The 24,113-nt window shown below is 47.0% G+C and overlaps 16 non-coding genes across 16 annotated transcripts; 8 read left to right on the top strand and 8 right to left on the bottom strand.

The window, feature by feature from the left end:
* Nucleotides 1–2,173: 2,173 nt before the first annotated feature.
* trnal-cag (transfer RNA leucine (anticodon CAG)) lies at nt 2,174–2,255 on the bottom strand. Its single transcript has one exon. It is a non-coding gene; the product is annotated as a tRNA-Leu (tRNA).
* A 368-nt stretch (nt 2,256–2,623) lies between these two features.
* On the top strand, nt 2,624–2,697 carry trnai-aau (transfer RNA isoleucine (anticodon AAU)). The gene has a single exon. It is a non-coding gene; the product is annotated as a tRNA-Ile (tRNA).
* A 2,516-nt stretch (nt 2,698–5,213) lies between these two features.
* On the bottom strand, nt 5,214–5,295 carry trnal-cag (transfer RNA leucine (anticodon CAG)). Its single transcript has one exon. It is a non-coding gene; the product is annotated as a tRNA-Leu (tRNA).
* Nucleotides 5,296–5,663: 368 nt separating this feature from the next.
* trnai-aau (transfer RNA isoleucine (anticodon AAU)) lies at nt 5,664–5,737 on the top strand. Its single transcript has one exon. It is a non-coding gene; the product is annotated as a tRNA-Ile (tRNA).
* A 2,526-nt stretch (nt 5,738–8,263) lies between these two features.
* trnal-cag (transfer RNA leucine (anticodon CAG)) lies at nt 8,264–8,345 on the bottom strand. The gene has a single exon. It is a non-coding gene; the product is annotated as a tRNA-Leu (tRNA).
* Nucleotides 8,346–8,713: 368 nt separating this feature from the next.
* trnai-aau (transfer RNA isoleucine (anticodon AAU)) lies at nt 8,714–8,787 on the top strand. The gene has a single exon. It is a non-coding gene; the product is annotated as a tRNA-Ile (tRNA).
* Nucleotides 8,788–11,313: 2,526 nt separating this feature from the next.
* Nucleotides 11,314–11,395, bottom strand: trnal-cag (transfer RNA leucine (anticodon CAG)). Its single transcript has one exon. It is a non-coding gene; the product is annotated as a tRNA-Leu (tRNA).
* A 368-nt stretch (nt 11,396–11,763) lies between these two features.
* Nucleotides 11,764–11,837, top strand: trnai-aau (transfer RNA isoleucine (anticodon AAU)). Its single transcript has one exon. It is a non-coding gene; the product is annotated as a tRNA-Ile (tRNA).
* A 2,526-nt stretch (nt 11,838–14,363) lies between these two features.
* trnal-cag (transfer RNA leucine (anticodon CAG)) lies at nt 14,364–14,445 on the bottom strand. The gene has a single exon. It is a non-coding gene; the product is annotated as a tRNA-Leu (tRNA).
* Nucleotides 14,446–14,813: 368 nt separating this feature from the next.
* Nucleotides 14,814–14,887, top strand: trnai-aau (transfer RNA isoleucine (anticodon AAU)). Its single transcript has one exon. It is a non-coding gene; the product is annotated as a tRNA-Ile (tRNA).
* Nucleotides 14,888–17,403: 2,516 nt separating this feature from the next.
* On the bottom strand, nt 17,404–17,485 carry trnal-cag (transfer RNA leucine (anticodon CAG)). Its single transcript has one exon. It is a non-coding gene; the product is annotated as a tRNA-Leu (tRNA).
* A 368-nt stretch (nt 17,486–17,853) lies between these two features.
* trnai-aau (transfer RNA isoleucine (anticodon AAU)) lies at nt 17,854–17,927 on the top strand. Its single transcript has one exon. It is a non-coding gene; the product is annotated as a tRNA-Ile (tRNA).
* A 2,526-nt stretch (nt 17,928–20,453) lies between these two features.
* trnal-cag (transfer RNA leucine (anticodon CAG)) lies at nt 20,454–20,535 on the bottom strand. The gene has a single exon. It is a non-coding gene; the product is annotated as a tRNA-Leu (tRNA).
* A 368-nt stretch (nt 20,536–20,903) lies between these two features.
* On the top strand, nt 20,904–20,977 carry trnai-aau (transfer RNA isoleucine (anticodon AAU)). The gene has a single exon. It is a non-coding gene; the product is annotated as a tRNA-Ile (tRNA).
* A 2,526-nt stretch (nt 20,978–23,503) lies between these two features.
* Nucleotides 23,504–23,585, bottom strand: trnal-cag (transfer RNA leucine (anticodon CAG)). The gene has a single exon. It is a non-coding gene; the product is annotated as a tRNA-Leu (tRNA).
* A 368-nt stretch (nt 23,586–23,953) lies between these two features.
* On the top strand, nt 23,954–24,027 carry trnai-aau (transfer RNA isoleucine (anticodon AAU)). The gene has a single exon. It is a non-coding gene; the product is annotated as a tRNA-Ile (tRNA).
* Nucleotides 24,028–24,113: the final 86 nt, after the last annotated feature.

Raw genomic sequence — 24,113 nt, 5'->3', positions numbered from 1 at the left:
TGATGCCCCGTGAAAAAATAAACAAAAAATGTCAGTCTATTTGAACATTGCTTTGCATCTTTCTGCTGGCTTACCTCCGTTCAAATCGCCAAATAACAAATTGCCACCCAGGAGAACTGAGTTTCTCACATGTTCCCTTTTATCTTCCTTCATGGGATGTTAGCATCGCTGGCCCATCAATATTTGCTCTTGAGAAGGTGGTGGTGGCGAGCCACCTTCTTGAACTACTGCAGTCCATGTGCAGCCGGTACACCCAGTGCTGTTAGGGAGGGGCTTCCAGAATTGTGACTCAGTGACAGTGAAAGAACGGCGATATAATGCCACGTCAGGATGGTGTGTGCTTTGGTGGGGAACTTGTAGGTAGTGGTGTTCCCCATGCGACTGTTGCCCTTGTCATTTAAGGCGATCGAGGTGACGGGTTTGGAAGGTGCTGTCAAAGGAGACTGGGCTTTAGGGGTGATAATGAGGAGAAAGCTGGAGACTGCAGGAAGATATGAACGGACGAGTGACATCGGCAGAACAGCGGCAATTGGAATTCAATCCACAGAGGTGTGAGGGAACGCATTTGGGGAAGCCTAATAAGGCGAGGGAATACACAATAAATGGAAGAAGTATAAAGGAACAATGGCACCTTGGAGTGCAAGTCCACAGATCCCCGACGATGGTTGCTGTTGTCGTACGTCTTTCAGCGGGTATGTCGATAACTCGTATGCATCGTCAGGGAGGATATGATGTCGTCTGTCACGTGACATAGCAGTCGGAATCTGTTTGTTGAACGAGCAAGACGCTCTGGTGAAAACTCTCCAGCGATATTGATATTCTACTCTCATCGTCAAATCAAGAAGTCACAATATAGTTTACCTGTCCTACCTGCGTGATTGATTGGCGACTTTGTGTTTGAAGGATAGAGGGAGCACAATGCGGTCACAGCGAACGATTTGTCGAAGATTTGGACTTTTTACGGCACATCGGGAGAGCGTCACATTCAGCTTGGCACTGCAGCAGAATTCCGCGAGGGGCGCAGAAGCTGTCGACAGAGCTCCGAGAGGTGAAGCACTATCAGAAGGCAGTACTTCATTGGCAACAGTGAGTAGCTGCACTGAGGGGCCGGCGGTTCAGTAGCGAAGGGGTGTGATCGGTTGATTTGGGGCATGCCGCTGCAAGTTAATTCAAAGACAAGCTTGCAAAAGGCTGAAAAAGGCCAGTGCAGGTCGATTGAAAAGCAGGCTTAAAATAAAATGCTGCAAATAGCCATCACAGCCATTACAGCTATTTGAGGCATCCTGGTGCCATTGACAGCAAAATAAACTGCTTTGTGGACAATGCCTGAAAAAGCGTGCGAAGGGGAGCAACAGGGCCACAGACCTGCAGTGCCATAGAGTTCAGAAAGAGGTGACGGCAAGTAAAAGTACTGCAGGCAGCCAGATCGGCAGCACATTGAAACCTTCGTGCAGAGGAAAGCAGGAAAGCTTCTTCCTACCTCGGAAAGCAGGGAAAATCCCAGGAATGTCCACATGATGACGTTTAAATTCCCATCTACCAAGTGGAAAGCCTCGATCCTCTTGCCAAATTCAAACTTTTCAAAGAAATGGTAGAGCTATGGTTCCTTGATTTGGCTGCATGAGAAGCAGATAAACTAGCAGTTCAAATGAAGATAGCTATGGCAATCGAAGGTCTTCAGAGGCCGAATAGCTGAGGCTTATCGGAAGATGATCAGAAAGATGGTAAGAAAATATAGAGCACTCGAGAAGCAGAAATCCATGCGAAACTCAATTTCAGGAGACATGGGTTGGAATTTCTGTGATATAGACAGCGGTGAAAAGAGAGAATGGAGCAATTTGTCAGTGGCTGTAGGGACAATGGCAAGGATTGAAACCTTTCTGAAATGGACTCATGTGAAAGAATTGCAGAGTTGCGAATGACAATGAAGATTTTCAAAATGCCCTGGTAGAATGTCTTGACATTGAAGTTTTATTGAAAGAGTAGCATAAATAGAAAGGTAACACTCGCAGGCCAAGAGAGTTTGCAAGCATTAGCCATGTCTTCAAATACTGGCACAGGAGCCAAGGTGGTGAAAGCAAAGGGGCCGCAGGGAAGAAGTGGACTTGTCCCGGCGACAATGTGCCCAGCACAGCAGAATGAGTGTGCCCAAAAGGAACAGGGAGTCAAATGCTGGCAGCGGTGGGATTTGAACCCACGCCTCCGAAGAGACTGGAACCTGAATCCAGCGCCTTAGACCGCTCGGCCACGCTACCATGCAGTCAAGGTTGTGGCTGTAAAGGAATTGATTGGTGATTGAAAGGTGCTTTTCTTCAGAATTATCCTGTGAATGGAGGTCTTTGCTTGGGAAGATGGAAGTGAGAGGAATTTGTAAGCACAATGCATTGAAAGTGCAGGCCGAGTGGTTGCATTGTTGAATTGGTAATGCAGGCTTTGTGGATAAATGGAGTTTGCAAAAGCCATTTGAAGATAGAAATCAAAGTCAAAGTGTGTGTGCATGTTGGAAATGTGAAAGAAAAAGAGCAAGTGTTGCTGAAACTCAGCATCTGTGGAGAGAGAAAGAGAGTGCTGATGAAAGGTGACAGGCGTACAACATTAACATTAACAGGTAGCTGAGTGTCAAGGCCTGTTAGCTCAGATGGTTAGAGCGTGGTGCTAATAACGCCAAGGTCCTGGGTTCAATCCCCATACAGGCCACTAATTTAAGCACAGGGGCAGTAATTGCCTTGCTTGGGTGCATTGCATTTACAATCCATGAGCAAATACTAATACAAATCCCCCCACAACAGCTCAACCATTTTCCAATTCATTCACAAATGCAAATATGCCCCATTTCACCTTCGCTCACTCAAGGTGCTGTGAAACCATCATCCTTTGCTGGAAAACCCATCTGCTGCACCGATGTCATTTCAGGAAAGAGACCTGCCTTCCTTTACCTCTTCTGGCGCCTCCTGACCCACAGTACTTTTAACTGTCCTCTGAAATGGCCGAACTGGCCACTGACCTTTCAAGGGCAATTAAGGACGGACAATAAATGCTGCCTTTCTCACTGATGCCCCGTGAAAAAATAAACAAAAAATGTCAGTCTATTTGAACATTGCTTTGCATCTTTCTGCTGGCTTACCTCCGTTCAAATCGCCAAATAACAAATTGCCACCCAGGAGAACTGAGTTTCTCACATGTTCCCTTTTATCTTCCTTCATGGGATGTTAGCATCGCTGGCCCATCAATGAGAAGGTGGTGGTGGCGAGCCACCTTCTTGAACTACTGCAGTCCATGTGCAGCCGGTACACCCAGTGCTGTTAGGGAGGGGCTTCCAGAATTGTGACTCAGTGACAGTGAAAGAACGGCGATATAATGCCACGTCAGGATGGTGTGTGCTTTGGTGGGGAACTTGTAGGTAGTGGTGTTCCCCATGCGACTGTTGCCCTTGTCATTTAAGGCGATCGAGGTGACGGGTTTGGAAGGTGCTGTCAAAGGAGACTGGGCTTTAGGGGTGATAATGAGGAGAAAGCTGGAGACTGCAGGAAGATATGAACGGACGAGTGACATCGGCAGAACAGCGGCAATTGGAATTCAATCCACAGAGGTGTGAGGGAACGCATTTGGGGAAGCCTAATAAGGCGAGGGAATACACAATAAATGGAAGAAGTATAAAGGAACAATGGCACCTTGGAGTGCAAGTCCACAGATCCCCGACGATGGTTGCTGTTGTCGTACGTCTTTCAGCGGGTATGTCGATAACTCGTATGCATCGTCAGGGAGGATATGATGTCGTCTGTCACGTGACATAGCAGTCGGAATCTGTTTGTTGAACGAGCAAGACGCTCTGGTGAAAACTCTCCAGCGATATTGATATTCTACTCTCATCGTCAAATCAAGAAGTCACAATATAGTTTACCTGTCCTACCTGCGTGATTGATTGGCGACTTTGTGTTTGAAGGATAGAGGGAGCACAATGCGGTCACAGCGAACGATTTGTCGAAGATTTGGACTTTTTACGGCACATCGGGAGAGCGTCACATTCAGCTTGGCACTGCAGCAGAATTCCGCGAGGGGCGCAGAAGCTGTCGACAGAGCTCCGAGAGGTGAAGCACTATCAGAAGGCAGTACTTCATTGGCAACAGTGAGTAGCTGCACTGAGGGGCCGGCGGTTCAGTAGCGAAGGGGTGTGATCGGTTGATTTGGGGCATGCCGCTGCAAGTTAATTCAAAGACAAGCTTGCAAAAGGCTGAAAAAGGCCAGTGCAGGTCGATTGAAAAGCAGGCTTAAAATAAAATGCTGCAAATAGCCATCACAGCCATTACAGCTATTTGAGGCATCCTGGTGCCATTGACAGCAAAATAAACTGCTTTGTGGACAATGCCTGAAAAAGCGTGCGAAGGGGAGCAACAGGGCCACAGACCTGCAGTGCCATAGAGTTCAGAAAGAGGTGACGGCAAGTAAAAGTACTGCAGGCAGCCAGATCGGCAGCACATTGAAACCTTCGTGCAGAGGAAAGCAGGAAAGCTTCTTCCTACCTCGGAAAGCAGGGAAAATCCCAGGAATGTCCACATGATGACGTTTAAATTCCCATCTACCAAGTGGAAAGCCTCGATCCTCTTGCCAAATTCAAACTTTTCAAAGAAATGGTAGAGCTATGGTTCCTTGATTTGGCTGCATGAGAAGCAGATAAACTAGCAGTTCAAATGAAGATAGCTATGGCAATCGAAGGTCTTCAGAGGCCGAATAGCTGAGGCTTATCGGAAGATGATCAGAAAGATGGTAAGAAAATATAGAGCACTCGAGAAGCAGAAATCCATGCGAAACTCAATTTCAGGAGACATGGGTTGGAATTTCTGTGATATAGACAGCGGTGAAAAGAGAGAATGGAGCAATTTGTCAGTGGCTGTAGGGACAATGGCAAGGATTGAAACCTTTCTGAAATGGACTCATGTGAAAGAATTGCAGAGTTGCGAATGACAATGAAGATTTTCAAAATGCCCTGGTAGAATGTCTTGACATTGAAGTTTTATTGAAAGAGTAGCATAAATAGAAAGGTAACGCTCGCAGGCCAAGAGAGTTTGCGAGCATTAGCCATGTCTTCAAATACTGGCACAGGAGCCAAGGTGGTGAAAGCAAAGGGGCCGCAGGGAAGAAGTGGACTTGTCCCGGCGACAATGTGCCCAGCACAGCAGAATGAGTGTGCCCAAAAGGAACAGGGAGTCAAATGCTGGCAGCGGTGGGATTCGAACCCACGCCTCCGAAGAGACTGGAACCTGAATCCAGCGCCTTAGACCGCTCGGCCACGCTACCATGCAGTCCAGGTTGTGGCTGTAAAGGAATTGATTGGTGATTGAAAGGTGCTTTTCTTCAGAATTATCCTGTGAATGGAGGTCTTTGCTTGGGAAGATGGAAGTGAGAGGAATTTGTAAGCACAATGCATTGAAAGTGCAGGCCGAGTGGTTGCATTGTTGAATTGGTAATGCAGGCTTTGTGGATAAATGGAGTTTGCAAAAGCCATTTGAAGATAGAAATCAAAGTCAAAGTGTGTGTGCATGTTGGAAATGTGAAAGAAAAAGAGCAAGTGTTGCTGAAACTCAGCATCTGTGGAGAGAGAAAGAGAGTGCTGATGAAAGGTGACAGGCGTACAACATTAACATTAACAGGTAGCTGAGTGTCAAGGCCTGTTAGCTCAGATGGTTAGAGCGTGGTGCTAATAACGCCAAGGTCCTGGGTTCAATCCCCATACAGGCCACTAATTTAAGCACAGGGGCAGTAATTGCCTTGCTTGGGTGCATTGCATTTACAATCCATGAGCAAATACTAATACAAATCCCCCCACAACAGCTCAACCATTTTCCATTTCATTCACAAATGCAAATATGCCCCATTTCACCTTCGCTCACTCAAGGTGCTGTGAAACCATCATCCTTTGCTGGAAAACCCATCTGCTGCACCGATGTCATTTCAGGAAAGAGACCTGCCTTCCTTTACCTCTTCTGGCGCCTCCTGACCCACAGTACTTTTAACTGTCCTCTGAAATGGCCGAACTGGCCACTGACCTTTCAAGGGCAATTAAGGACGGACAATAAATGCTGCCTTTCTCACTGATGCCCCGTGAAAAAATAAACAAAAAATGTCAGTCTATTTGAACATTGCTTTGCATCTTTCTGCTGGCTTACCTCCGTTCAAATCGCCAAATAACAAATTGCCACCCAGGAGAACTGAGTTTCTCACATGTTCCCTTTTATCTTCCTTCATGGGATGTTAGCATCGCTGGCCCATCAATATTTGCTCTTGAGAAGGTGGTGGTGGCGAGCCACCTTCTTGAACTACTGCAGTCCATGTGCAGCCGGTACACCCAGTGCTGTTAGGGAGGGGCTTCCAGAATTGTGACTCAGTGACAGTGAAAGAACGGCGATATAATGCCACGTCAGGATGGTGTGTGCTTTGGTGGGGAACTTGTAGGTAGTGGTGTTCCCCATGCGACTGTTGCCCTTGTCATTTAAGGCGATCGAGGTGACGGGTTTGGAAGGTGCTGTCAAAGGAGACTGGGCTTTAGGGGTGATAATGAGGAGAAAGCTGGAGACTGCAGGAAGATATGAACGGACGAGTGACATCGGCAGAACAGCGGCAATTGGAATTCAATCCACAGAGGTGTGAGGGAACGCATTTGGGGAAGCCTAATAAGGCGAGGGAATACACAATAAATGGAAGAAGTATAAAGGAACAATGGCACCTTGGAGTGCAAGTCCACAGATCCCCGACGATGGTTGCTGTTGTCGTACGTCTTTCAGCGGGTATGTCGATAACTCGTATGCATCGTCAGGGAGGATATGATGTCGTCTGTCACGTGACATAGCAGTCGGAATCTGTTTGTTGAACGAGCAAGACGCTCTGGTGAAAACTCTCCAGCGATATTGATATTCTACTCTCATCGTCAAATCAAGAAGTCACAATATAGTTTACCTGTCCTACCTGCGTGATTGATTGGCGACTTTGTGTTTGAAGGATAGAGGGAGCACAATGCGGTCACAGCGAACGATTTGTCGAAGATTTGGACTTTTTACGGCACATCGGGAGAGCGTCACATTCAGCTTGGCACTGCAGCAGAATTCCGCGAGGGGCGCAGAAGCTGTCGACAGAGCTCCGAGAGGTGAAGCACTATCAGAAGGCAGTACTTCATTGGCAACAGTGAGTAGCTGCACTGAGGGGCCGGCGGTTCAGTAGCGAAGGGGTGTGATCGGTTGATTTGGGGCATGCCGCTGCAAGTTAATTCAAAGACAAGCTTGCAAAAGGCTGAAAAAGGCCAGTGCAGGTCGATTGAAAAGCAGGCTTAAAATAAAATGCTGCAAATAGCCATCACAGCCATTACAGCTATTTGAGGCATCCTGGTGCCATTGACAGCAAAATAAACTGCTTTGTGGACAATGCCTGAAAAAGCGTGCGAAGGGGAGCAACAGGGCCACAGACCTGCAGTGCCATAGAGTTCAGAAAGAGGTGACGGCAAGTAAAAGTACTGCGGGCAGCCAGATCGGCAGCACATTGAAACCTTCGTGCAGAGGAAAGCAGGAAAGCTTCTTCCTACCTCGGAAAGCAGGGAAAATCCCAGGAATGTCCACATGATGACGTTTAAATTCCCATCTACCAAGTGGAAAGCCTCGATCCTCTTGCCAAATTCAAACTTTTCAAAGAAATGGTAGAGCTATGGTTCCTTGATTTGGCTGCATGAGAAGCAGATAAACTAGCAGTTCAAATGAAGATAGCTATGGCAATCGAAGGTCTTCAGAGGCCGAATAGCTGAGGCTTATCGGAAGATGATCAGAAAGATGGTAAGAAAATATAGAGCACTCGAGAAGCAGAAATCCATGCGAAACTCAATTTCAGGAGACATGGGTTGGAATTTCTGTGATATAGACAGCGGTGAAAAGAGAGAATGGAGCAATTTGTCAGTGGCTGTAGGGACAATGGCAAGGATTGAAACCTTTCTGAAATGGACTCATGTGAAAGAATTGCAGAGTTGCGAATGACAATGAAGATTTTCAAAATGCCCTGGTAGAATGTCTTGACATTGAAGTTTTATTGAAAGAGTAGCATAAATAGAAAGGTAACGCTCGCAGGCCAAGAGAGTTTGCGAGCATTAGCCATGTCTTCAAATACTGGCACAGGAGCCAAGGTGGTGAAAGCAAAGGGGCCGCAGGGAAGAAGTGGACTTGTCCCGGCGACAATGTGCCCAGCACAGCAGAATGAGTGTGCCCAAAAGGAACAGGGAGTCAAATGCTGGCAGCGGTGGGATTCGAACCCACGCCTCCGAAGAGACTGGAACCTGAATCCAGCGCCTTAGACCGCTCGGCCACGCTACCATGCAGTCAAGGTTGTGGCTGTAAAGGAATTGATTGGTGATTGAAAGGTGCTTTTCTTCAGAATTATCCTGTGAATGGAGGTCTTTGCTTGGGAAGATGGAAGTGAGAGGAATTTGTAAGCACAATGCATTGAAAGTGCAGGCCGAGTGGTTGCATTGTTGAATTGGTAATGCAGGCTTTGTGGATAAATGGAGTTTGCAAAAGCCATTTGAAGATAGAAATCAAAGTCAAAGTGTGTGTGCATGTTGGAAATGTGAAAGAAAAAGAGCAAGTGTTGCTGAAACTCAGCATCTGTGGAGAGAGAAAGAGAGTGCTGATGAAAGGTGACAGGCGTACAACATTAACATTAACAGGTAGCTGAGTGTCAAGGCCTGTTAGCTCAGATGGTTAGAGCGTGGTGCTAATAACGCCAAGGTCCTGGGTTCAATCCCCATACAGGCCACTAATTTAAGCACAGGGGCAGTAATTGCCTTGCTTGGGTGCATTGCATTTACAATCCATGAGCAAATACTAATACAAATCCCCCCACAACAGCTCAACCATTTTCCATTTCATTCACAAATGCAAATATGCCCCATTTCACCTTCGCTCACTCAAGGTGCTGTGAAACCATCATCCTTTGCTGGAAAACCCATCTGCTGCACCGATGTCATTTCAGGAAAGAGACCTGCCTTCCTTTACCTCTTCTGGCGCCTCCTGACCCACAGTACTTTTAACTGTCCTCTGAAATGGCCGAACTGGCCACTGACCTTTCAAGGGCAATTAAGGACGGACAATAAATGCTGCCTTTCTCACTGATGCCCCGTGAAAAAATAAACAAAAAATGTCAGTCTATTTGAACATTGCTTTGCATCTTTCTGCTGGCTTACCTCCGTTCAAATCGCCAAATAACAAATTGCCACCCAGGAGAACTGAGTTTCTCACATGTTCCCTTTTATCTTCCTTCATGGGATGTTAGCATCGCTGGCCCATCAATATTTGCTCTTGAGAAGGTGGTGGTGGCGAGCCACCTTCTTGAACTACTGCAGTCCATGTGCAGCCGGTACACCCAGTGCTGTTAGGGAGGGGCTTCCAGAATTGTGACTCAGTGACAGTGAAAGAACGGCGATATAATGCCACGTCAGGATGGTGTGTGCTTTGGTGGGGAACTTGTAGGTAGTGGTGTTCCCCATGCGACTGTTGCCCTTGTCATTTAAGGCGATCGAGGTGACGGGTTTGGAAGGTGCTGTCAAAGGAGACTGGGCTTTAGGGGTGATAATGAGGAGAAAGCTGGAGACTGCAGGAAGATATGAACGGACGAGTGACATCGGCAGAACAGCGGCAATTGGAATTCAATCCACAGAGGTGTGAGGGAACGCATTTGGGGAAGCCTAATAAGGCGAGGGAATACACAATAAATGGAAGAAGTATAAAGGAACAATGGCACCTTGGAGTGCAAGTCCACAGATCCCCGACGATGGTTGCTGTTGTCGTACGTCTTTCAGCGGGTATGTCGATAACTCGTATGCATCGTCAGGGAGGATATGATGTCGTCTGTCACGTGACATAGCAGTCGGAATCTGTTTGTTGAACGAGCAAGACGCTCTGGTGAAAACTCTCCAGCGATATTGATATTCTACTCTCATCGTCAAATCAAGAAGTCACAATATAGTTTACCTGTCCTACCTGCGTGATTGATTGGCGACTTTGTGTTTGAAGGATAGAGGGAGCACAATGCGGTCACAGCGAACGATTTGTCGAAGATTTGGACTTTTTACGGCACATCGGGAGAGCGTCACATTCAGCTTGGCACTGCAGCAGAATTCCGCGAGGGGCGCAGAAGCTGTCGACAGAGCTCCGAGAGGTGAAGCACTATCAGAAGGCAGTACTTCATTGGCAACAGTGAGTAGCTGCACTGAGGGGCCGGCGGTTCAGTAGCGAAGGGGTGTGATCGGTTGATTTGGGGCATGCCGCTGCAAGTTAATTCAAAGACAAGCTTGCAAAAGGCTGAAAAAGGCCAGTGCAGGTCGATTGAAAAGCAGGCTTAAAATAAAATGCTGCAAATAGCCATCACAGCCATTACAGCTATTTGAGGCATCCTGGTGCCATTGACAGCAAAATAAACTGCTTTGTGGACAATGCCTGAAAAAGCGTGCGAAGGGGAGCAACAGGGCCACAGACCTGCAGTGCCATAGAGTTCAGAAAGAGGTGACGGCAAGTAAAAGTACTGCAGGCAGCCAGATCGGCAGCACATTGAAACCTTCGTGCAGAGGAAAGCAGGAAAGCTTCTTCCTACCTCGGAAAGCAGGGAAAATCCCAGGAATGTCCACATGATGACGTTTAAATTCCCATCTACCAAGTGGAAAGCCTCGATCCTCTTGCCAAATTCAAACTTTTCAAAGAAATGGTAGAGCTATGGTTCTTTGATTTGGCTGCATCAGAAGCAGATAAACTAGCAGTTCAAATGAAGATAGCTATGGCAATCGAAGGTCTTCAGAGGCCGAATAGCTGAGGCTTATCGGAAGATGATCAGAAAGATGGTAAGAAAATATAGAGCACTCGAGAAGCAGAAATCCATGCGAAACTCAATTTCAGAAGACATGGGTTGGAATTTCTGTGATATAGACAGCGGTGAAAAGAGAGAATGGAGCAATTTGTCAGTGGCTGTAGGGACAATGGCAAGGATTGAAACCTTTCTGAAATGGACTCATGTGAAAGAATTGCAGAGTTGCGAATGACAATGAAGATTTTCAAAATGCCCTGGTAGAATGTCTTGACATTGAAGTTTTATTGAAAGAGTAGCATAAATAGAAAGGTAACGCTCGCAGGCCAAGAGAGTTTGCGAGCATTAGCCATGTCTTCAAATACTGGCACAGGAGCCAAGGTGGTGAAAGCAAAGGGGCCGCAGGGAAGAAGTGGACTTGTCCCGGCGACAATGTGCCCAGCACAGCAGAATGAGTGTGCCCAAAAGGAACAGGGAGTCAAATGCTGGCAGCGGTGGGATTCGAACCCACGCCTCCGAAGAGACTGGAACCTGAATCCAGCGCCTTAGACCGCTCGGCCACGCTACCATGCAGTCCAGATTGTGGCTGTAAAGGAATTGATTGGTGATTGAAAGGTGCTTTTCTTCAGAATTATCCTGTGAATGGAGGTCTTTGCTTGGGAAGATGGAAGTGAGAGGAATTTGCAAGCACAATGCATTGAAAGTGCAGGCCGAGTGGTTGCATTGTTGAATTGGTAATGCAGGCTTTGTGGATAAATGGAGTTTGCAAAAGCCATTTGAAGATAGAAATCAAAGTCAAAGTGTGTGTGCATGTTGGAAATGTGAAAGAAAAAGAGCAAGTGTTGCTGAAACTCAGCATCTGTGGAGAGAGAAAGAGAGTGCTGATGAAAGGTGACAGGCGTACAACATTAACATTAACAGGTAGCTGAGTGTCAAGGCCTGTTAGCTCAGATGGTTAGAGCGTGGTGCTAATAACGCCAAGGTCCTGGGTTCAATCCCCATACAGGCCACTAATTTAAGCACAGGGGCAGTAATTGCCTTGCTTGGGTGCATTGCATTTACAATCCATGAGCAAATACTAATACAAATCCCCCCACAACAGCTCAACCATTTTCCATTTCATTCACAAATGCAAATATGCCCCATTTCACCTTCGCTCACTCAAGGTGCTGTGAAACCATCATCCTTTGCTGGAAAACCCATCTGCTGCACCGATGTCATTTCAGGAAAGAGACCTGCCTTCCTTTACCTCTTCTGGCGCCTCCTGACCCACAGTACTTTTAACTGTCCTCTGAAATGGCCGAACTGGCCACTGACCTTTCAAGGGCAATTAAGGACGGACAATAAATGCTGCCTTTCTCACTGATGCCCCGTGAAAAAATAAACAAAAAATGTCAGTCTATTTGAACATTGCTTTGCATCTTTCTGCTGGCTTACCTCCGTTCAAATCGCCAAATAACAAATTGCCACCCAGGAGAACTGAGTTTCTCACATGTTCCCTTTTATCTTCCTTCATGGGATGTTAGCATCGCTGGCCCATCAATATTTGCTCTTGAGAAGGTGGTGGTGGCGAGCCACCTTCTTGAACTACTGCAGTCCATGTGCAGCCGGTACACCCAGTGCTGTTAGGGAGGGGCTTCCAGAATTGTGACTCAGTGACAGTGAAAGAACGGCGATATAATGCCACGTCAGGATGGTGTGTGCTTTGGTGGGGAACTTGTAGGTAGTGGTGTTCCCCATGCGACTGTTGCCCTTGTCATTTAAGGCGATCGAGGTGACGGGTTTGGAAGGTGCTGTCAAAGGAGACTGGGCTTTAGGGGTGATAATGAGGAGAAAGCTGGAGACTGCAGGAAGATATGAACGGACGAGTGACATCGGCAGAACAGCGGCAATTGGAATTCAATCCACAGAGGTGTGAGGGAACGCATTTGGGGAAGCCTAATAAGGCGAGGGAATACACAATAAATGGAAGAAGTATAAAGGAACAATGGCACCTTGGAGTGCAAGTCCACAGATCCCCGACGATGGTTGCTGTTGTCGTACGTCTTTCAGCGGGTATGTCGATAACTCGTATGCATCGTCAGGGAGGATATGATGTCGTCTGTCACGTGACATAGCAGTCGGAATCTGTTTGTTGAACGAGCAAGACGCTCTGGTGAAAACTCTCCAGCGATATTGATATTCTACTCTCATCGTCAAATCAAGAAGTCACAATATAGTTTACCTGTCCTACCTGCGTGATTGATTGGCGACTTTGTGTTTGAAGGATAGAGGGAGCACAATGCGGTCACAGCGAACGATTTGTCGAAGATTTGGACTTTTTACGGCACATCGGGAGAGCGTCACATTCAGCTTGGCACTGCAGCAGAATTCCGCGAGGGGCGCAGAAGCTGTCGACAGAGCTCCGAGAGGTGAAGCACTATCAGAAGGCAGTACTTCATTGGCAACAGTGAGTAGCTGCACTGAGGGGCCGGCGGTTCAGTAGCGAAGGGGTGTGATCGGTTGATTTGGGGCATGCCGCTGCAAGTTAATTCAAAGACAAGCTTGCAAAAGGCTGAAAAAGGCCAGTGCAGGTCGATTGAAAAGCAGGCTTAAAATAAAATGCTGCAAATAGCCATCACAGCCATTACAGCTATTTGAGGCATCCTGGTGCCATTGACAGCAAAATAAACTGCTTTGTGGACAATGCCTGAAAAAGCGTGCGAAGGGGAGCAACAGGGCCACAGACCTGCAGTGCCATAGAGTTCAGAAAGAGGTGACGGCAAGTAAAAGTACTGCAGGCAGCCAGATCGGCAGCACATTGAAACCTTCGTGCAGAGGAAAGCAGGAAAGCTTCTTCCTACCTCGGAAAGCAGGGAAAATCCCAGGAATGTCCACATGATGACGTTTAAATTCCCATCTACCAAGTGGAAAGCCTCGATCCTCTTGCCAAATTCAAACTTTTCAAAGAAATGGTAGAGCTATGGTTCCTTGATTTGGCTGCATGAGAAGCAGATAAACTAGCAGTTCAAATGAAGATAGCTATGGCAATCGAAGGTCTTCAGAGGCCGAATAGCTGAGGCTTATCGGAAGATGATCAGAAAGATGGTAAGAAAATATAGAGCACTCGAGAAGCAGAAATCCATGCGAAACTCAATTTCAGGAGACATGGGTTGGAATTTCTGTGATATAGACAGCGGTGAAAAGAGAGAATGGAGCAATTTGTCAGTGGCTGTAGGGACAATGGCAAGGATTGAAACCTTTCTGAAATGGACTCATGTGAAAGAATTGCAGAGTTGCGAATGACAATGAAGATTTTCAAAATGCCCTGGTAGAATGTCTTGACATTGAAGTTTTATTGAAAGAGTAGCATAAATAGAAAGGTAACACTCGCAGGCCAAGAGAGTTTGCAAGCATTAGCCATGTCTTCAAATACTGGCACAGGAGCCAAGGTGGTGAAAGCAAAGGGGCCGCAGGGAAGAAGTGGACTTGTCCCGGCGACAATGTGCCCAGCACAGCAGAATGAGTGTGCCCAAAAGGAACAGGGAGTCAAATGCTGGCAGCGGTGGGATTTGAACCCACGCCTCCGAAGAGACTGGAACCTGAATCCAGCGCCTTAGACCGCTCGGCCACGCTACCATGCAGTCAAGGTTGTGGCTGTAAAGGAATTGATTGGTGATTGAAAGGTGCTTTTCTTCAGAATTATCCTGTGAATGGAGGTCTTTGCTTGGGAAGATGGAAGTGAGAGGAATTTGTAAGCACAATGCATTGAAAGTGCAGGCCGAGTGGTTGCATTGTTGAATTGGTAATGCAGGCTTTGTGGATAAATGGAGTTTGCAAAAGCCATTTGAAGATAGAAATCAAAGTCAAAGTGTGTGTGCATGTTGGAAATGTGAAAGAAAAAGAGCAAGTGTTGCTGAAACTCAGCATCTGTGGAGAGAGAAAGAGAGTGCTGATGAAAGGTGACAGGCGTACAACATTAACATTAACAGGTAGCTGAGTGTCAAGGCCTGTTAGCTCAGATGGTTAGAGCGTGGTGCTAATAACGCCAAGGTCCTGGGTTCAATCCCCATACAGGCCACTAATTTAAGCACAGGGGCAGTAATTGCCTTGCTTGGGTGCATTGCATTTACAATCCGTGAGCAAATACTAATACAAATCCCCCCACAACAGCTCAACCATTTTCCATTTCATTCACAAATGCAAATATGCCCCATTTCACCTTCGCTCACTCAAGGTGCTGTGAAACCATCATCCTTTGCTGGAAAACCCATCTGCTGCACCGATGTCATTTCAGGAAAGAGACCTGCCTTCCTTTACCTCTTCTGGCGCCTCCTGACCCACAGTACTTTTAACTGTCCTCTGAAATGGCCGAACTGGCCACTGACCTTTCAAGGGCAATTAAGGACGGACAATAAATGCTGCCTTTCTCACTGATGCCCCGTGAAAAAATAAACAAAAAATGTCAGTCTATTTGAACATTGCTTTGCATCTTTCTGCTGGCTTACCTCCGTTCAAATCGCCAAATAACAAATTGCCACCCAGGAGAACTGAGTTTCTCACATGTTCCCTTTTATCTTCCTTCATGGGATGTTAGCATCGCTGGCCCATCAATGAGAAGGTGGTGGTGGCGAGCCACCTTCTTGAACTACTGCAGTCCATGTGCAGCCGGTACACCCAGTGCTGTTAGGGAGGGGCTTCCAGAATTGTGACTCAGTGACAGTGAAAGAACGGCGATATAATGCCACGTCAGGATGGTGTGTGCTTTGGTGGGGAACTTGTAGGTAGTGGTGTTCCCCATGCGACTGTTGCCCTTGTCATTTAAGGCGATCGAGGTGACGGGTTTGGAAGGTGCTGTCAAAGGAGACTGGGCTTTAGGGGTGATAATGAGGAGAAAGCTGGAGACTGCAGGAAGATATGAACGGACGAGTGACATCGGCAGAACAGCGGCAATTGGAATTCAATCCACAGAGGTGTGAGGGAACGCATTTGGGGAAGCCTAATAAGGCGAGGGAATACACAATAAATGGAAGAAGTATAAAGGAACAATGGCACCTTGGAGTGCAAGTCCACAGATCCCCGACGATGGTTGCTGTTGTCGTACGTCTTTCAGCGGGTATGTCGATAACTCGTATGCATCGTCAGGGAGGATATGATGTCGTCTGTCACGTGACATAGCAGTCGGAATCTGTTTGTTGAACGAGCAAGACGCTCTGGTGAAAACTCTCCAGCGATATTGATATTCTACTCTCATCGTCAAATCAAGAAGTCACAATATAGTTTACCTGTCCTACCTGCGTGATTGATTGGCGACTTTGTGTTTGAAGGATAGAGGGAGCACAATGCGGTCACAGCGAACGATTTGTCGAAGATTTGGACTTTTTACGGCACATCGGGAGAGCGTCACATTCAGCTTGGCACTGCAGCAGAATTCCGCGAGGGGCGCAGAAGCTGTCGACAGAGCTCCGAGAGGTGAAGCACTATCAGAAGGCAGTACTTCATTGGCAACAGTGAGTAGCTGCACTGAGGGGCCGGCGGTTCAGTAGCGAAGGGGTGTGATCGGTTGATTTGGGGCATGCCGCTGCAAGTTAATTCAAAGACAAGCTTGCAAAAGGCTGAAAAAGGCCAGTGCAGGTCGATTGAAAAGCAGGCTTAAAATAAAATGCTGCAAATAGCCATCACAGCCATTACAGCTATTTGAGGCATCCTGGTGCCATTGACAGCAAAATAAACTGCTTTGTGGACAATGCCTGAAAAAGCGTGCGAAGGGGAGCAACAGGGCCACAGACCTGCAGTGCCATAGAGTTCAGAAAGAGGTGACGGCAAGTAAAAGTACTGCAGGCAGCCAGATCGGCAGCACATTGAAACCTTCGTGCAGAGGAAAGCAGGAAAGCTTCTTCCTACCTCGGAAAGCAGGGAAAATCCCAGGAATGTCCACATGATGACGTTTAAATTCCCATCTACCAAGTGGAAAGCCTCGATCCTCTTGCCAAATTCAAACTTTTCAAAGAAATGGTAGAGCTATGGTTCCTTGATTTGGCTGCATGAGAAGCAGATAAACTAGCAGTTCAAATGAAGATAGCTATGGCAATCGAAGGTCTTCAGAGGCCGAATAGCTGAGGCTTATCGGAAGATGATCAGAAAGATGGTAAGAAAATATAGAGCACTCGAGAAGCAGAAATCCATGCGAAACTCAATTTCAGGAGACATGGGTTGGAATTTCTGTGATATAGACAGCGGTGAAAAGAGAGAATGGAGCAATTTGTCAGTGGCTGTAGGGACAATGGCAAGGATTGAAACCTTTCTGAAATGGACTCATGTGAAAGAATTGCAGAGTTGCGAATGACAATGAAGATTTTCAAAATGCCCTGGTAGAATGTCTTGACATTGAAGTTTTATTGAAAGAGTAGCATAAATAGAAAGGTAACGCTCGCAGGCCAAGAGAGTTTGCGAGCATTAGCCATGTCTTCAAATACTGGCACAGGAGCCAAGGTGGTGAAAGCAAAGGGGCCGCAGGGAAGAAGTGGACTTGTCCCGGCGACAATGTGCCCAGCACAGCAGAATGAGTGTGCCCAAAAGGAACAGGGAGTCAAATGCTGGCAGCGGTGGGATTCGAACCCACGCCTCCGAAGAGACTGGAACCTGAATCCAGCGCCTTAGACCGCTCGGCCACGCTACCATGCAGTCCAGGTTGTGGCTGTAAAGGAATTGATTGGTGATTGAAAGGTGCTTTTCTTCAGAATTATCCTGTGAATGGAGGTCTTTGCTTGGGAAGATGGAAGTGAGAGGAATTTGTAAGCACAATGCATTGAAAGTGCAGGCCGAGTGGTTGCATTGTTGAATTGGTAATGCAGGCTTTGTGGATAAATGGAGTTTGCAAAAGCCATTTGAAGATAGAAATCAAAGTCAAAGTGTGTGTGCATGTTGGAAATGTGAAAGAAAAAGAGCAAGTGTTGCTGAAACTCAGCATCTGTGGAGAGAGAAAGAGAGTGCTGATGAAAGGTGACAGGCGTACAACATTAACATTAACAGGTAGCTGAGTGTCAAGGCCTGTTAGCTCAGATGGTTAGAGCGTGGTGCTAATAACGCCAAGGTCCTGGGTTCAATCCCCATACAGGCCACTAATTTAAGCACAGGGGCAGTAATTGCCTTGCTTGGGTGCATTGCATTTACAATCCATGAGCAAATACTAATACAAATCCCCCCACAACAGCTCAACCATTTTCCATTTCATTCACAAATGCAAATATGCCCCATTTCACCTTCGCTCACTCAAGGTGCTGTGAAACCATCATCCTTTGCTGGAAAACCCATCTGCTGCACCGATGTCATTTCAGGAAAGAGACCTGCCTTCCTTTACCTCTTCTGGCGCCTCCTGACCCACAGTACTTTTAACTGTCCTCTGAAATGGCCGAACTGGCCACTGACCTTTCAAGGGCAATTAAGGACGGACAATAAATGCTGCCTTTCTCACTGATGCCCCGTGAAAAAATAAACAAAAAATGTCAGTCTATTTGAACATTGCTTTGCATCTTTCTGCTGGCTTACCTCCGTTCAAATCGCCAAATAACAAATTGCCACCCAGGAGAACTGAGTTTCTCACATGTTCCCTTTTATCTTCCTTCATGGGATGTTAGCATCGCTGGCCCATCAATATTTGCTCTTGAGAAGGTGGTGGTGGCGAGCCACCTTCTTGAACTACTGCAGTCCATGTGCAGCCGGTACACCCAGTGCTGTTAGGGAGGGGCTTCCAGAATTGTGACTCAGTGACAGTGAAAGAACGGCGATATAATGCCACGTCAGGATGGTGTGTGCTTTGGTGGGGAACTTGTAGGTAGTGGTGTTCCCCATGCGACTGTTGCCCTTGTCATTTAAGGCGATCGAGGTGACGGGTTTGGAAGGTGCTGTCAAAGGAGACTGGGCTTTAGGGGTGATAATGAGGAGAAAGCTGGAGACTGCAGGAAGATATGAACGGACGAGTGACATCGGCAGAACAGCGGCAATTGGAATTCAATCCACAGAGGTGTGAGGGAACGCATTTGGGGAAGCCTAATAAGGCGAGGGAATACACAATAAATGGAAGAAGTATAAAGGAACAATGGCACCTTGGAGTGCAAGTCCACAGATCCCCGACGATGGTTGCTGTTGTCGTACGTCTTTCAGCGGGTATGTCGATAACTCGTATGCATCGTCAGGGAGGATATGATGTCGTCTGTCACGTGACATAGCAGTCGGAATCTGTTTGTTGAACGAGCAAGACGCTCTGGTGAAAACTCTCCAGCGATATTGATATTCTACTCTCATCGTCAAATCAAGAAGTCACAATATAGTTTACCTGTCCTACCTGCGTGATTGATTGGCGACTTTGTGTTTGAAGGATAGAGGGAGCACAATGCGGTCACAGCGAACGATTTGTCGAAGATTTGGACTTTTTACGGCACATCGGGAGAGCGTCACATTCAGCTTGGCACTGCAGCAGAATTCCGCGAGGGGCGCAGAAGCTGTCGACAGAGCTCCGAGAGGTGAAGCACTATCAGAAGGCAGTACTTCATTGGCAACAGTGAGTAGCTGCACTGAGGGGCCGGCGGTTCAGTAGCGAAGGGGTGTGATCGGTTGATTTGGGGCATGCCGCTGCAAGTTAATTCAAAGACAAGCTTGCAAAAGGCTGAAAAAGGCCAGTGCAGGTCGATTGAAAAGCAGGCTTAAAATAAAATGCTGCAAATAGCCATCACAGCCATTACAGCTATTTGAGGCATCCTGGTGCCATTGACAGCAAAATAAACTGCTTTGTGGACAATGCCTGAAAAAGCGTGCGAAGGGGAGCAACAGGGCCACAGACCTGCAGTGCCATAGAGTTCAGAAAGAGGTGACGGCAAGTAAAAGTACTGCGGGCAGCCAGATCGGCAGCACATTGAAACCTTCGTGCAGAGGAAAGCAGGAAAGCTTCTTCCTACCTCGGAAAGCAGGGAAAATCCCAGGAATGTCCACATGATGACGTTTAAATTCCCATCTACCAAGTGGAAAGCCTCGATCCTCTTGCCAAATTCAAACTTTTCAAAGAAATGGTAGAGCTATGGTTCCTTGATTTGGCTGCATGAGAAGCAGATAAACTAGCAGTTCAAATGAAGATAGCTATGGCAATCGAAGGTCTTCAGAGGCCGAATAGCTGAGGCTTATCGGAAGATGATCAGAAAGATGGTAAGAAAATATAGAGCACTCGAGAAGCAGAAATCCATGCGAAACTCAATTTCAGGAGACATGGGTTGGAATTTCTGTGATATAGACAGCGGTGAAAAGAGAGAATGGAGCAATTTGTCAGTGGCTGTAGGGACAATGGCAAGGATTGAAACCTTTCTGAAATGGACTCATGTGAAAGAATTGCAGAGTTGCGAATGACAATGAAGATTTTCAAAATGCCCTGGTAGAATGTCTTGACATTGAAGTTTTATTGAAAGAGTAGCATAAATAGAAAGGTAACGCTCGCAGGCCAAGAGAGTTTGCGAGCATTAGCCATGTCTTCAAATACTGGCACAGGAGCCAAGGTGGTGAAAGCAAAGGGGCCGCAGGGAAGAAGTGGACTTGTCCCGGCGACAATGTGCCCAGCACAGCAGAATGAGTGTGCCCAAAAGGAACAGGGAGTCAAATGCTGGCAGCGGTGGGATTCGAACCCACGCCTCCGAAGAGACTGGAACCTGAATCCAGCGCCTTAGACCGCTCGGCCACGCTACCATGCAGTCAAGGTTGTGGCTGTAAAGGAATTGATTGGTGATTGAAAGGTGCTTTTCTTCAGAATTATCCTGTGAATGGAGGTCTTTGCTTGGGAAGATGGAAGTGAGAGGAATTTGTAAGCACAATGCATTGAAAGTGCAGGCCGAGTGGTTGCATTGTTGAATTGGTAATGCAGGCTTTGTGGATAAATGGAGTTTGCAAAAGCCATTTGAAGATAGAAATCAAAGTCAAAGTGTGTGTGCATGTTGGAAATGTGAAAGAAAAAGAGCAAGTGTTGCTGAAACTCAGCATCTGTGGAGAGAGAAAGAGAGTGCTGATGAAAGGTGACAGGCGTACAACATTAACATTAACAGGTAGCTGAGTGTCAAGGCCTGTTAGCTCAGATGGTTAGAGCGTGGTGCTAATAACGCCAAGGTCCTGGGTTCAATCCCCATACAGGCCACTAATTTAAGCACAGGGGCAGTAATTGCCTTGCTTGGGTGCATTGCATTTACAATCCATGAGCAAATACTCATACAAATCCCCCCACAACAGCTCAACCATTTTCCATTTCATTCACAAATGCAAATATGCCCCATTTCACCTTCGCTCACTCAAGGTGCTGTGAAACCATCATCCTTTGCTGGAAAACCCATCTGCTGCACCGATGTCATTTCAGGAAAGAGACCTGCCTTCCTTTACCTCTTCTGGCGCCTCCTGACCCACAGTACTTTTAACTGTCCTCTGAAATGGCCGAACTGGCCACTGACCTTTCAAGGGCAATTAAGGACGGACAATAAATGCTGCCTTTCTCACTGATGCCCCGTGAAAAAATAAACAAAAAATGTCAGTCTATTTGAACATTGCTTTGCATCTTTCTGCTGGCTTACCTCCGTTCAAATCGCCAAATAACAAATTGCCACCCAGGAGAACTGAGTTTCTCACATGTTCCCTTTTATCTTCCTTCATGGGATGTTAGCATCGCTGGCCCATCAATATTTGCTCTTGAGAAGGTGGTGGTGGCGAGCCACCTTCTTGAACTACTGCAGTCCATGTGCAGCCGGTACACCCAGTGCTGTTAGGGAGGGGCTTCCAGAATTGTGACTCAGTGACAGTGAAAGAACGGCGATATAATGCCACGTCAGGATGGTGTGTGCTTTGGTGGGGAACTTGTAGGTAGTGGTGTTCCCCATGCGACTGTTGCCCTTGTCATTTAAGGCGATCGAGGTGACGGGTTTGGAAGGTGCTGTCAAAGGAGACTGGGCTTTAGGGGTGATAATGAGGAGAAAGCTGGAGACTGCAGGAAGATATGAACGGACGAGTGACATCGGCAGAACAGCGGCAATTGGAATTCAATCCACAGAGGTGTGAGGGAACGCATTTGGGGAAGCCTAATAAGGCGAGGGAATACACAATAAATGGAAGAAGTATAAAGGAACAATGGCACCTTGGAGTGCAAGTCCACAGATCCCCGACGATGGTTGCTGTTGTCGTACGTCTTTCAGCGGGTATGTCGATAACTCGTATGCATCGTCAGGGAGGATATGATGTCGTCTGTCACGTGACATAGCAGTCGGAATCTGTTTGTTGAACGAGCAAGACGCTCTGGTGAAAACTCTCCAGCGATATTGATATTCTACTCTCATCGTCAAATCAAGAAGTCACAATATAGTTTACCTGTCCTACCTGCGTGATTGATTGGCGACTTTGTGTTTGAAGGATAGAGGGAGCACAATGCGGTCACAGCGAACGATTTGTCGAAGATTTGGACTTTTTACGGCACATCGGGAGAGCGTCACATTCAGCTTGGCACTGCAGCAGAATTCCGCGAGGGGCGCAGAAGCTGTCGACAGAGCTCCGAGAGGTGAAGCACTATCAGAAGGCAGTACTTCATTGGCAACAGTGAGTAGCTGCACTGAGGGGCCGGCGGTTCAGTAGCGAAGGGGTGTGATCGGTTGATTTGGGGCATGCCGCTGCAAGTTAATTCAAAGACAAGCTTGCAAAAGGCTGAAAAAGGCCAGTGCAGGTCGATTGAAAAGCAGGCTTAAAATAAAATGCTGCAAATAGCCATCACAGCCATTACAGCTATTTGAGGCATCCTGGTGCCATTGACAGCAAAATAAACTGCTTTGTGGACAATGCCTGAAAAAGCGTGCGAAGGGGAGCAACAGGGCCACAGACCTGCAGTGCCATAGAGTTCAGAAAGAGGTGACGGCAAGTAAAAGTACTGCGGGCAGCCAGATCGGCAGCACATTGAAACCTTCGTGCAGAGGAAAGCAGGAAAGCTTCTTCCTACCTCGGAAAGCAGGGAAAATCCCAGGAATGTCCACATGATGACGTTTAAATTCCCATCTACCAAGTGGAAAGCCTCGATCCTCTTGCCAAATTCAAACTTTTCAAAGAAATGGTAGAGCTATGGTTCCTTGATTTGGCTGCATGAGAAGCAGATAAACTAGCAGTTCAAATGAAGATAGCTATGGCAATCGAAGGTCTTCAGAGGCCGAATAGCTGAGGCTTATCGGAAGATGATCAGAAAGATGGTAAGAAAATATAGAGCACTCGAGAAGCAGAAATCCATGCGAAACTCAATTTCAGGAGACATGGGTTGGAATTTCTGTGATATAGACAGCGGTGAAAAGAGAGAATGGAGCAATTTGTCAGTGGCTGTAGGGACAATGGCAAGGATTGAAACCTTTCTGAAATGGACTCATGTGAAAGAATTGCAGAGTTGCGAATGACAATGAAGATTTTCAAAATGCCCTGGTAGAATGTCTTGACATTGAAGTTTTATTGAAAGAGTAGCATAAATAGAAAGGTAACGCTCGCAGGCCAAGAGAGTTTGCGAGCATTAGCCATGTCTTCAAATACTGGCACAGGAGCCAAGGTGGTGAAAGCAAAGGGGCCGCAGGGAAGAAGTGGACTTGTCCCGGCGACAATGTGCCCAGCACAGCAGAATGAGTGTGCCCAAAAGGAACAGGGAGTCAAATGCTGGCAGCGGTGGGATTCGAACCCACGCCTCCGAAGAGACTGGAACCTGAATCCAGCGCCTTAGACCGCTCGGCCACGCTACCATGCAGTCAAGGTTGTGGCTGTAAAGGAATTGATTGGTGATTGAAAGGTGCTTTTCTTCAGAATTATCCTGTGAATGGAGGTCTTTGCTTGGGAAGATGGAAGTGAGAGGAATTTGTAAGCACAATGCATTGAAAGTGCAGGCCGAGTGGTTGCATTGTTGAATTGGTAATGCAGGCTTTGTGGATAAATGGAGTTTGCAAAAGCCATTTGAAGATAGAAATCAAAGTCAAAGTGTGTGTGCATGTTGGAAATGTGAAAGAAAAAGAGCAAGTGTTGCTGAAACTCAGCATCTGTGGAGAGAGAAAGAGAGTGCTGATGAAAGGTGACAGGCGTACAACATTAACATTAACAGGTAGCTGAGTGTCAAGGCCTGTTAGCTCAGATGGTTAGAGCGTGGTGCTAATAACGCCAAGGTCCTGGGTTCAATCCCCATACAGGCCACTAATTTAAGCACAGGGGCAGTAATTGCCTTGCTTGGGTGCATTGCATTTACAATCCATGAGCAAATACTAATACAAATCCCCCCA

This window comes from Heterodontus francisci, chromosome 34 (assembly GCF_036365525.1).
Source record: "Heterodontus francisci isolate sHetFra1 chromosome 34, sHetFra1.hap1, whole genome shotgun sequence".
NCBI lineage: Eukaryota > Metazoa > Chordata > Chondrichthyes > Heterodontiformes > Heterodontidae > Heterodontus > Heterodontus francisci.
Note: the sequence above shows the minus strand (reverse complement) of the source record. Positions and strands in the feature narration are given on the sequence as shown.